Genomic DNA, 11,695 nt, shown 5'->3' with positions numbered 1-11,695 from the left:
TCATTCACTCCACTCTCCAAATCACATTTCCTTTTCATTGTAATCCTCTAATAATATTGTAAGTTTCCTTTTTATTAAGTTTATTGTCTAGATCAGAGATCAGCAAAGTACAGCCCTCCAGCCAAATCTGGCACCCCGCCTGCTATTAACTAACATTAATATTCACATTATGTTTTGCTAGAGCACATCCAGGCCCATTTGTCTGTGGCTGCAGGGGCTGGGGCTGCTTTGAAGCAGAAGCAGAAGGGCTGAGGGGTTGTGGTAGAGATACAGGAGTCACAAAGCCAAGGATTTGCACTTTCTGGCCTTTGCAGAAGGTCTCCCTACCTCTGGACAAGCTCCATAAATTCAGGAAATGGGTTTTCTCAATCCTGTGTCCCAAGTGCTGAGCAAATAGTTGAGGCAGGAATGGATGAATAATGCCTTAGGCAGAAGGTGTTCTGTTTTGTAGTTTTAAAAGAGAGACAGGCAGGGGAACCTGAGTCACCACATCCCATACTAGTATTGCAACTGGAACACAAAGTTCTGTGCACCAGCAGTGAAAACTTTATTTCTCTACTAATTTAGAAAACACTGGGTGTTCATGAGAGTTTTTTCCATTCTTCAGTTCAAGAACTACAGGAATAAGGGGTCAGTAGAGCAGGTTGATGAGGTTTGCTCTTGAGAACTGGAAAGCTGGAGAAACCATCCAAGTCCCCACTTCTCCTGGATTCCTCAAGAGTCTCAGTTCCTGTCCTCTCCCAGCAGTAGAGGTGCACTTACATATTTCTGTAGCTTGGTTCATAGGTCATGTTTTCCAGGGGAAAGAGGCTCCAGAACAGCCAGGTCACTGTCCCCAGCCTCTATGGGAGGAGGGGAGGAGCTGGTGGCAATAAGCTCAAGTCTTTGTTACTCAGAATCCAAGCAGAGGAATGTCCTGATTCCATTTCTGCTAGAGGACTGAGGATACCTGTTTAATTTCTTGCATAAGATTTTTTCCTTATAGTCCTATAAATAGTCCCTTTTATCTGAAGATTATTGCTTTTATAATCAATGCATTTTCATCTTAATGCATACTGAAGAAATTGTGAATCTGTAAGCAAGAGGATAAATCAGAAAGCAGAAGCGAGAAAGGCCATTTGAAAGGAACAAGAAATGAAAACCACAGTGATCCATGTACTGGCATGAAAGGTGTGTTTAGCAGAAAATGACCTGACTTCTAAACATAAAGGGTATTTTATCCTCAGCAATCAATGGCAGACTTTGGAATTTTGGCAAATATGGTTAGAAAAACAAGTTGCCTTTGTTAAGAGCTAAAACTTTGTGTTTTTTCATTTTTCTGAGATATCTATAATATATTTCTTTCTTTTTTTTTTCAAAATTAATTTTTAGGGATGGGGTTGTAGCTCAGTGGTAGAATGCTTGCTTGCCTTGCATATGTGAGGCCCTAGGTTTGATCCTCAGCACCACATAAAAATAAATTCAATTTTAAATTTTACTATTGATCCAGGAATCCATTCTTCTATTGCAGATAAAATCATCACAATATGTTATTCTGCATTTCCAAGCTTCCTCCCTCAAACATCCCCAATTATTACCATTACTATGGTATCTTGAGTGTTACCCATATTAAAAATACTATTATAACCACATGGATATACATATAGAAAACACTTTGCATTATTCCATGTTTTATCACACAGAGCAATAATAATTTATAATCCTGTGTTTGCTTCATTCCACACCTTGTTTTTCAGCAGAAGGATTTTTGAGAGAGATTCATTTTGTAAAGCAGATAGAAAAGAGATGACAACAGACACTAGGATGGCAATTTGTAAATCAATGGATGTGAAACTGATGTGATTCTGCTATCTGTGTATGGGGTGAGGGGGGGAGTTCATAACCCACTTGAATCAAAGTGTGGAATATGATATGTCAAGAAATTTGTAATGTTTTGAACAACCCACAATAAAAAAAATTAAAAAAAAAAAAAAAGAGATGAAAATATAGTTTATTCAATCTTTATGAAGCTCTTTAGTTCCCCTAGAAAGCATCTGCTACTTGTTGTCCATTCATCCTTCCCCCAATAAATATTAGTGGGAATGTGGTGAAAAAGGTACACTCATACACTGCTGGTGGGACTGCAATTGGTGCAACCACTATGGAAAGCAGCATGGAGATTTCTCAGAAAATTAGGAATGGAACCACCATTTGACCCAGCTTTCCCACTCCTTGGTTTATACCCAAAGGACTTAAAATTAGCATACTGTAGTGATGCAGCCACATCAGAGTTTGTAGCACCTCAATTCACAATAGTTAGACTATGGATCCAACCTGGGTGTCTCTCAATAGATGAATGGATAAGAAAATGTGGAATATATACTCAGCTTTAAAGAAGAGTAAAATTATTGAATTTGCCAGTAAGTGGTTGGAGTTGGAGAATAACATGCTAAGCAAAAGAAGCCAATACTAAAAAACCAAATTTTTATTAATATGCAGATACTAATTCACAATAAGGTGGGGGGCAGTAAGGAAGAATAGTGTTACCTTAGATTAAGTAGAGAAAAATGATGGGAGGGGAGGGGAGGGGATGTGGAGATAGAAAATATAGAATGAAACAGACATTTTTACTGTATGTATATACATGACTACATGACCAATATGATTCTGCAACATGTACACTCAGAAAAATGAGAAATTATATCCCATCTATGTATGATATATCAAACTGCATAAATGCATTCTACTTTCATATATAACTGAAACAAACCAACAAAAAAGAACTAGAGCAGAACCTGTAACCTCTAATCCCATTTTCCCTTCCTATCATAACCCTCTGAAAATGACCCTATTAGCAATATAGGAATGCATTTCTTTATGTCCATTTTATATTTTATGTATATGGAATTATATAGTGAAAGAAACTTCTTAACTTCAATGTTGTTTGTAAGAATCACATGTCCTACTGCCTTAAGCCCAAGTATCTTCATCTCCTTTTGATAGCCTCCTATTGTGTGTGTGTGTGTGTGTGTGTGTTTTCCTATGAATATGTGGTATCCTGAAGAGTTTTACCACCTGTTGGTATTTGGGTTATGAAGAAGTATCCTCCTATGATTGCTGTGGTAAATGTGTTTAGGTAAATTGCATGTAAGTATTTTTTTAATTTATATCCTAAGAGTAAATTTCTGGATCATCAGTTACACATATTTGAAATTTAGTATATATTACCAAATGCTTTCCAAAACAACTGTATGAATTCAATCCACTAGTAACATGGGGACACTATAATCTATCCATATCCTCACTTACATTTATTACAGTCTGTCTTTTGTTATCTTAGTGATTCATCTGGGTGGGCAATAGTGACATATTGTGTTTTAATTTGTGTGTCACCAATGACTAAGAAACTTCTGCATTTATACAAATTTTTAAAAAATTTTTTAAATGGGTCTGGGGATGTGGCTCAAGCGGTAGCACACTTGCCTGGAATGCGTGCGGCCCGGGTTCGATCCTCATCACCACATACAAACAAAGATGTTGTGTCTGCCGAAAATTAAAAAAATAAATATTAAAAATTCTCTCTCTCTCTCTCTCTTTAAATTTTTTTTTAAATTGCCAGAAAATAAACTCTTTATTTCTAAAAAATATTTAAAATGTAACATAATATCCATTGCTTCTAAAATTTTTCTTCAACTGAGATGATAAATACTGTTAATCACATTTTTCTAATATTGTTATTTTAATTAAAATACATAAATAAATTTAACATAATTGTGATTAATCACCATAAATATGGTTTCTTAAATGATCAAATTAGAAATTACAACTGATGCCCAACTACTTTCTCCTTTTTTGTTCAGTTGTTAAAGAAACAACAGGATCCTGCCTCAAATCTCTCCGCAGCAAACTGAATTAACCACCATCATCATGGCACTGAGATTATTTTCTACTACTTTAAACCATACCACAGATTCTGAATATATAGCTAGACTTGGTCCTTATATTTCTGTACCTATGTTATCCCCTTGTTTGGATTCCAGTTTACTATCTCTTTTTTTTTTAACCCTTCAGACTCTTTCACAGCATCAAAAGTCCTCCATCTTCCTTGCTCATATGCACAACACACCAAGATTCCTGGACCTCTGACAGAGAATAACGCCCACACATATACAGCTTTGAGGTCCCTAATCTTTTATTGTCAGATGCTGTAAAACTCATGGTTTTCTCATCAAAAAACTCATGGATTTTCTGCTCATGAATGAAGATGTTTTCCATTTCTTTCCCCAAAGCTCAGGCCACTGTCAATAACTGTTCTCACTATACACCCTTCTGGGCCCCTATTTGGGAATCTGTAAACCTACAAGGACTACATTCTAATGCATTTAGGCAAATAGGTGTTAACACATTTCCCTCCATTTCATTCTTATTTCTTTCTTCATATTTCCACTGATGTCATTCTGGGTTTATTTGGGTTACTGCACAATGATCTAAAAATTTACCTTCTTACAATTCTCATTTATTACTCTGCTTTGTCACTATGGGCAAGCCTACTTATTTAAAAACAGATAACATCCCTGCATACATACTCTGTTCTTTTGCACAATTTGCTACTCATTGGAATATCATTTTAACCCACGGAATTACTCATACTCTTACCAAACAATCCTGGCTTGAACCAGCACATTGTATCCTAATGACATGACACTTATATAAAAAAATATAAAGGGGACTTAACCCACAGTAGAATAATTTTCTGAAATTATTCTACTTAATTTTATGAAAATGGGCATCAAATAAAGGATATAAGAGACAATGGGGATCAAGTAAACTTAAGTGGTGGCTTATAATTCCTAAAAGTTTTCCTGAGAACAGGAAACTTCTTATGTTTGAAATATCCTGTTTACATGACAGTAATGTTTTCTTGTTTACACTTAATATACTCTCATTATTCTAATTTATGGGAAAATGAGCTGATTTTTATTATCATCAATGCCAAACAAGGCTTTAAATCAATTAAAATCTTTCATTAAGCATAAAGTTACTTTCACACATGCTACAATCATAATAAGTAAATTTCTTTGTATAAAGGCATATGCTTTGTTTGGATTTAAAAATATCCCTGACTGCAAGATTTTGTATATAAAACTCCCATTGTTGCTTATGTAATAGTAAATTAATCAAATGAGGTCACACTATCTACAATCAAATAAAATGAAAATAATTTACTCATAGAATTCATTTTCAAATCATCTTTATTTACAAAATACTATCCTAAGAATTATAATTCCATTAAGCTTCAACTGGAGCAAAAGTATAATCATTTAATTAAGTAAAAGCAGATACTTAAACTAAAAGTGAGAGATAAGTCAAATTCCTTTTGAAGAGAGATCAGAAAAATCAGGTTTCTTGTTTTGGATGTTCAGTAGCAGTCTCATTTGAAGGTGGAATCAACCCTGAAGGAAACTCACTTCTACATTCAGAATGTGGAGGTGGGGGAGGAATGCAGCTCTTGGGGGAAGATAATGAGAGAAACACCTCAGTGAATTGACATTTCCCATTGGGAATGGAAGGGGTGGTGGGCCCGATGGAAAATAATCTCCAGATGCTCCATACATGTTTCCTGGAGGAAGTAGAGGGAAACAAGGTCCTCTTCTCATGAACTGATTCCTTGGGTCTACTGGAAACAATGCACCTCTGACTGGAGGGGAAGATGAAAAAACAAAACCAGAGCCAGTTGCTTGGTTTTCAGCAGGGAGAGATGAATCAGGCACATTGGAATTACAAAGATTAACTTTGGTATCAATTTTACTAGATTCCATTTCTGAAGATAGAGGCCCATCCACTTTATCCAAAGAAGGCATATTAAAACTTCTGTGTTCCACGGGTCCAGAAAGTCTACCATAATTGAATAATATACATCCTGCCTTTGTAGAGGAAGATATGGATCAGAATATGGTTGGTTTAGTGGAGGGATAATCAGCCTACAGGCATTTTCCCATGGAGGTGACAGGGGCCCAGTATTATAAGACACTCTCTGAGGACCAGTTAACCCAACATATCCTGATTTTCTCCTTTCATTGATAATCGGAGGTCCCAGAGGATTCTCTTGGCCTCTTGAGCCTCTTTCTCCTCCCACTGGCACCAAAGATAAGAATATGAGTGGACCCTTCTTTTCTAAAAGAGGACCTCTCATTTAAGATGGAGGTTGACCCAGTAATGACAGACCATTTGGGGAATGCTGTCTGGCAAAGGCTATACTTGAATCATCAAGTGTATAAGCATCTTTTTTCCTAAAAGTTTAAATTTAACCTAATTTTCAGTTAATTTTTATCTGTTTTGAGCATTTTGTTTCCTTAAATCTTGAGGTATCTTTTAGCACTCTGAGCTGCGAGCTCATTATCATGTGCTTTTTTCTCACAGTACATAATCTGCCCCTGATAAGAATGAATGGTTCTCTCCAAATCTTCTTTAAGATCTTTGACTTGCTTTCTATAGTTCTCCAGCTGTTCAGTTGTATGACTGATGTTTTCATCTACTTTGGAAAGTTTCTCCTCTCACTCTAACTGGTAATTTTCCTCTCCTATTAATTTTTTTTTTGGAGTTTCATTACATTTTTTATATAGTTCAATCATAACATTAAATTTCTGCTGAAGATTCTGATTCTCTCTTTTAAATTGTGTATTTTTGTCTGCAAAGATGCTTGCTGTATCTTAAGATTTTGTAATATATTCTATAAGGTCTCCTTTATTTCATCTACTTCAGATAATAAAGTAAACATTTTATTTCTTTCTCCTTCTAAGGTTTTAAAAGGGCATTTAATTAGCACCGTAAACCTGTTCCTTCAAAGCTCCTTTTGGCTGATCATCTAAGTGAGCACCAATTTCTGATTCACCCTTCATTTTTAATTCCAAGTTACCATCATCTATTAGATCTTCTCCAAGTACAGAAGCCCAATCTTTCATCTGCACCAAGTGTTCAGTCAGAGATTTGATGTGATTTTCTTTCTCTCTTAGAACTTGTTCTGCATATACTGTAGAGTCTTCCAATGTTATTTTCTGTTTATTAAGGTCATTCACTTTTTCTTTCCATACTTTAGCTTCTTGTAAAAGTTGTTTCTGACTATATGAATTTGAGAATTTTCTTTCAAAACCTCTTTTATTGCTAACTTAAATCCTTCTGCATTTATTTGAAATATTCTCAAGATTATTTCAACTTTGGCTATTAGTAACTTGAGGGGTTTTGATTCATCTTCTAGGGACTTAATCCTTCTTGGTATATGTGACATCAATTCATCCTGTTGAGAATGTTTAGTTTTCTCTTCTTTTAGCTCTTTTTCTAGAAAGAGTATTTAATCCCCAAATTAGATTCAGACCTATTCAGCTTTTCATATATTGCCTCCAAATTTTCTGCTTCTATGGACTTCTCCAAAATGGCATCCTTTAAAGATGACTCTAAGCCTTCATACTCTTTTTGAACAAGGCTAACTTTTTCAAGTAGTTGACATTTTTCTTCAATTAGTCCACCAGGTTTTAGAGCAAGCATTTTCTCTCTTCTCACATAACACCTGCTTCTAACACATTAACAACATGTCCACAGAAATAAGAGAACAGGAAAAAATCCAATAGCTGCATATATCACCAACTCCCAAGGATATCCATAAGGATGAGGGCCTGGTTTCATATCTGCAGACAATGATACCAAAGCCCTGTGTACTTCTTTCAGGACCAGCCCCCAATACAGCTGAGGGGCAACCATTGGCACCTCCATCATGCTAAGGCTGCTTTGCCTACTGCCACAGCCTGCCCAGCCATGCCCAAACAGGCTGTGGACATTCAGGTTTTTGGTCAGGAACTCAAACCTGTACCAGGTAATGGAGCATACCATTGTGAAGCAGCTGCAGAGGAGTGGGGCTGGAGCTGTTTGCATGGGCAGGGGAAGCCACAGTCATAGGCTCCCAGAGGCCTAGCACACTCAAGTGCCTGTCAGGGAAGTTTGGCCCCTTCACTATGCTGTGCATCCTAAAGCAATGCAGGTTCCAGTGTGTCCCAATTGAGCCAGAGAGGACTCCTCTCCATGCCACCCACCCTTGGTTTAGTTTCAGCCAGGCCAAGGTGGAGCTTATTATGTGCTATTCCATTCAGTCATAATGTCAACCAGTTTGATGTAACTAAAATTCTAAAGCTTTGTAAAATAATTTAAAGAGTTAGTACAGCATATATTTATATATTTGTACCACTTGCCCTTTTATTATAATGATTCATTCCTTTTCCTCCCCTCCTGCTTACTCCCTTTTTTTCCCTTTCTTCCTTCTTTCTCCCTTCTCTCCCTTTCCTTTTCATGCAGTGTTGGGAGTTAAACTCCAAGGCCTTCTCCATGCTAAGCAAGCTCTCTACCACTGAGCTACATCCACAGCCTGTTGACACTTACTATAGAAGTAATCTGACTTATTTCTATAGAAAAACTCTCATGTTAGGATATTTCAAAGGTATTTTTTAGAAGAGTTGCTACCATGAGCACAAATCAGTTATGACAAGCTGCTTTTTTAAAAGTACAGCATATGTAATATTTGTAAAAAAAAAAAAAAAAGGAACTTGAAACTTGAGTTGGTTTTCATGTCAGTTTTTCTAGACTACCACTTATTTAAGTTTGCAAAATCATTTCTTTCAATGCTCTTTTGACTTCTTATAGGATATAAAAACTTCTAAGTAACTGGGTCAGTATAAATATATACCAAAAAGAAGGATAAGATGTGACTCTTTGAGATGGCTTTAGCTCCTGAAGGTGAATTATGTTGTTGTTAAGATAGAGTTCATTGCTTGATGTAAATAAAAGACATCTAATATATTTTTGTTCCTAGTTATGCTTGAATTGTTGATGAGCCAAATCTAATGTTTCAAGGAAAGCATTCACTAGTAGTCTTTGGTTTCCTAAATATCTCTAAAGTTCAACGGCATTATGCCACCATGTATGATTAGACCTATTCTATTTCTATGGCCAGAGTTTTATCAATGTAAACTAAAACACTTGTCTAGTTCCATAGGGTATGAATGTTTAGAAATTTTTAAACAAATGTAATTATGTGAGGTCACAAATATGTTTATTAGTTTGTGGTGAATATTTCACAATGTACATACATATATCAGAATCAAATTATCAGCTGGGCATAGTGTCACACACCTGTAATCCTAGTAGCCACTTAGGAGGCTAAGGCAGGAATATTATAGGTTCAAGGCCAGCCTCAGCAATTTAGTGAGACCCTGTCTCAAAAAAAAAGGGCCCTTCAAGGGACATTTCAGATCCATTAAACTGTAACACCATGTGCTATTCTCTGCCACCTCATGTCCCAGAGGCCTCACCAGATGCCAGCACCATGCTCTTGAACTTCCAGATCCATGATCTAAATAAATTGCCTTTTCCCTATAATTTACTCAGGGTGACATTCAATTATAGCAACACAAATCATACTAAGTTTCAGAGAGATTACTGGTCAAGGCACACAACTAAAAAGCAACACATTTGGGACTCAAATCAATTGCCTTCAGTTATAAACAAAATAGAAGCAGTTAGTCATCAAATAAAACATACAAAAGCCAGGCTGCAGTTTCCTCTTTACTTGCCAGAGCTGTTTCTGTTTGGATGTAAAAGTCACTAAATGAGAGTAGCTCGTTTGCATCTATAGCATCTGTATCAAGGTACCTGCTTTCAAGTGAACTTCCTGAGCCTTTTCCTCATCTGATCATGCAAGTCAATAACACTTTTGTAATAATAATAATAATAATAATAATAATAATAATATTCACTATAACAGAGTTATTCCCATCATAAAGGGACAAACAAAAAAGACATCAAATGCTGTTCAATTCCTTCCCATTCTCCTTTTTCCATTTCTTAGTAGAAAGAATAAAAAGTGAGGATTCTTAAAAATCATTTTTCTTTGAAGGGTTATAGGATTTTCAAATGGTACAGAAACTATGATAGCATATCAAATAGTAATAAGATACCAAACCACACCCAGCTAAAAAAGTGAAGTCTGGGGTAATTACTTTTGAGACTTTCCATTCTGAGACATGGGCACCTGGTCTTACCACTTATTTAAATGTGAGAAAATTTTGCACCATTCACGTCACCATTCCCCAGATCACCAGAGATGATGATGACAGTTGCAGTACCCCACGTGTTTCCTGAACACTTACAGAGTTCAGGAACAGCAATATGTGCACTTTCCCTAAACTTGTAATATCATTTTCTACCAAAATTCTAGTACTCAAAAATTTTTCTTTGAAACATGCAAGCATTGTGTTGTAGAAAATCAGTAGCATCCTATAATTAGAAACTGGTGAACTGGGTGTGCTTGCGAATGCCTGAAATCCCAGTGGCTCAGGAGGCTGAGATAGGAGGATCATGAGTTCAAAGCCAGCTTCAGCAAAAAGCAAGGTGCTGATCAACTCAGTGAGACCCTGTCTCTAAATAAAATACAAACTAGGGCTAAGGATGTGGCTCAGTGGTCTAGCAACATTGAGTTAAATCCCTGGTACCTTCCACTACCACCAAATAAAAAGACTAGTGTTTCCTTTCTGACACATTACCCTAGGAAATGGGAATCCTCATTCCAGAGAATCTACTCTGTATAACTTATTATACACAGTAGAGATATAGAACTGAGACATGTCAATTAGCTTGACAAAAGGATTCACCATCATAGTACCATAAGGAGTTTGAAGGAGACATCAGAAGACTCAAGGAGAGATACTATGGGCACCCAGGGAGTCTGAAAGATGATCCCTATGAGTTCCAGAAGCATCTATGGATCAAATATAACCAGAAAAATGCTCTCATGATTAAAATGATTGTTACAGTGGAAAAAATATTCCTCTTGGTAAACATCACTGAATCACCCCAGGGGTCCTGCAGGACCCCCCCCCCCCCCCGCCAATCACACAGACCACCGCAACCTTGAGCACTGTGGCTTGGATCCATTCTGATTTGCTGCCACGTATGCCAAGGCAGTTATAAAATACTTTGAATACCACTCCTGGGTATCATCAAAACTTCTTCTTAAGTAAAAATCTTTCTCCCCCACTAAAATTTTAGACACTTTTCCCTTGAGCTATTTGACAGTGTTTTCTACCTAAAAATATTAGCAGCTGAAAGTAAGATCCAGCTCCATGAAATGCATCTCTTTCCTATAGTAGATTTTCATCAAATTATGTATGTTAGAATTTAATTTAGAATTTATACACAGCCTGATTAAAGTTCTAAGCTGTGACATTACAATTTTTTAAACTATAGAGATAGAGGATTTGCTTGTGGATGGTGCAAAACTATATGTCACAACACAATTAATCACTCATTTCTTTGGAACCATGTATTATTAATCTCTTTACTCATCCTAACAAGAAAAACGATTCAACCATAAAAGCTATAAAGAGATCATTAATGACAAAGAAAATTTTTGGTTCTTTTCTGGAAATGTTTGAATTTATTAAACTATACAACAGTGCAACACTTAGAATGCCCCTAAAAAATTATAGAGAAAGAAGATGGCGGATTAGAGGAGAACTCGTTACATGATCCCAAGTTGGTGGACAGACGCTCCCCCTCATAGGAGCCCTCACCCATGAATTCAAACTTCATGGAGCCTGTGACAGGATTATAAACAAGGGCTGGTCACAAACACAGTCCAGAACATGTGAAACTCCAAGTTGTTCCATGCGTG

The 11,695-nt window shown here is 36.5% G+C and overlaps 1 long non-coding RNA gene and 1 pseudogene across 1 annotated transcript in view; one reads left to right on the top strand and one right to left on the bottom strand.

Annotated features, from left to right (window-relative positions):
* The first annotated feature begins 264 nt into the window (after positions 1–264).
* Positions 265–11,695, top strand: part of LOC125618461 — a 31,633-nt gene continuing 20,202 nt past the window's right edge. Inside the window, exon 1 of the long non-coding RNA XR_007349728.1 lies at positions 265–275. This is a non-coding gene — a long non-coding RNA (uncharacterized LOC125618461). The remainder of the gene's footprint in view (positions 276–11,695) is intronic.
* On the bottom strand, positions 5,377–7,746 carry LOC107140353 (annotated as a pseudogene).

This window comes from Marmota marmota, unplaced genomic scaffold (genome assembly GCF_001458135.2).
Source record: "Marmota marmota marmota unplaced genomic scaffold, marMar, whole genome shotgun sequence".
NCBI lineage: Eukaryota > Metazoa > Chordata > Mammalia > Rodentia > Sciuridae > Marmota > Marmota marmota.
The sequence above is the reverse complement of the archived record's forward strand: the minus strand, read 5'-3'. Positions and strand labels throughout refer to the sequence as shown.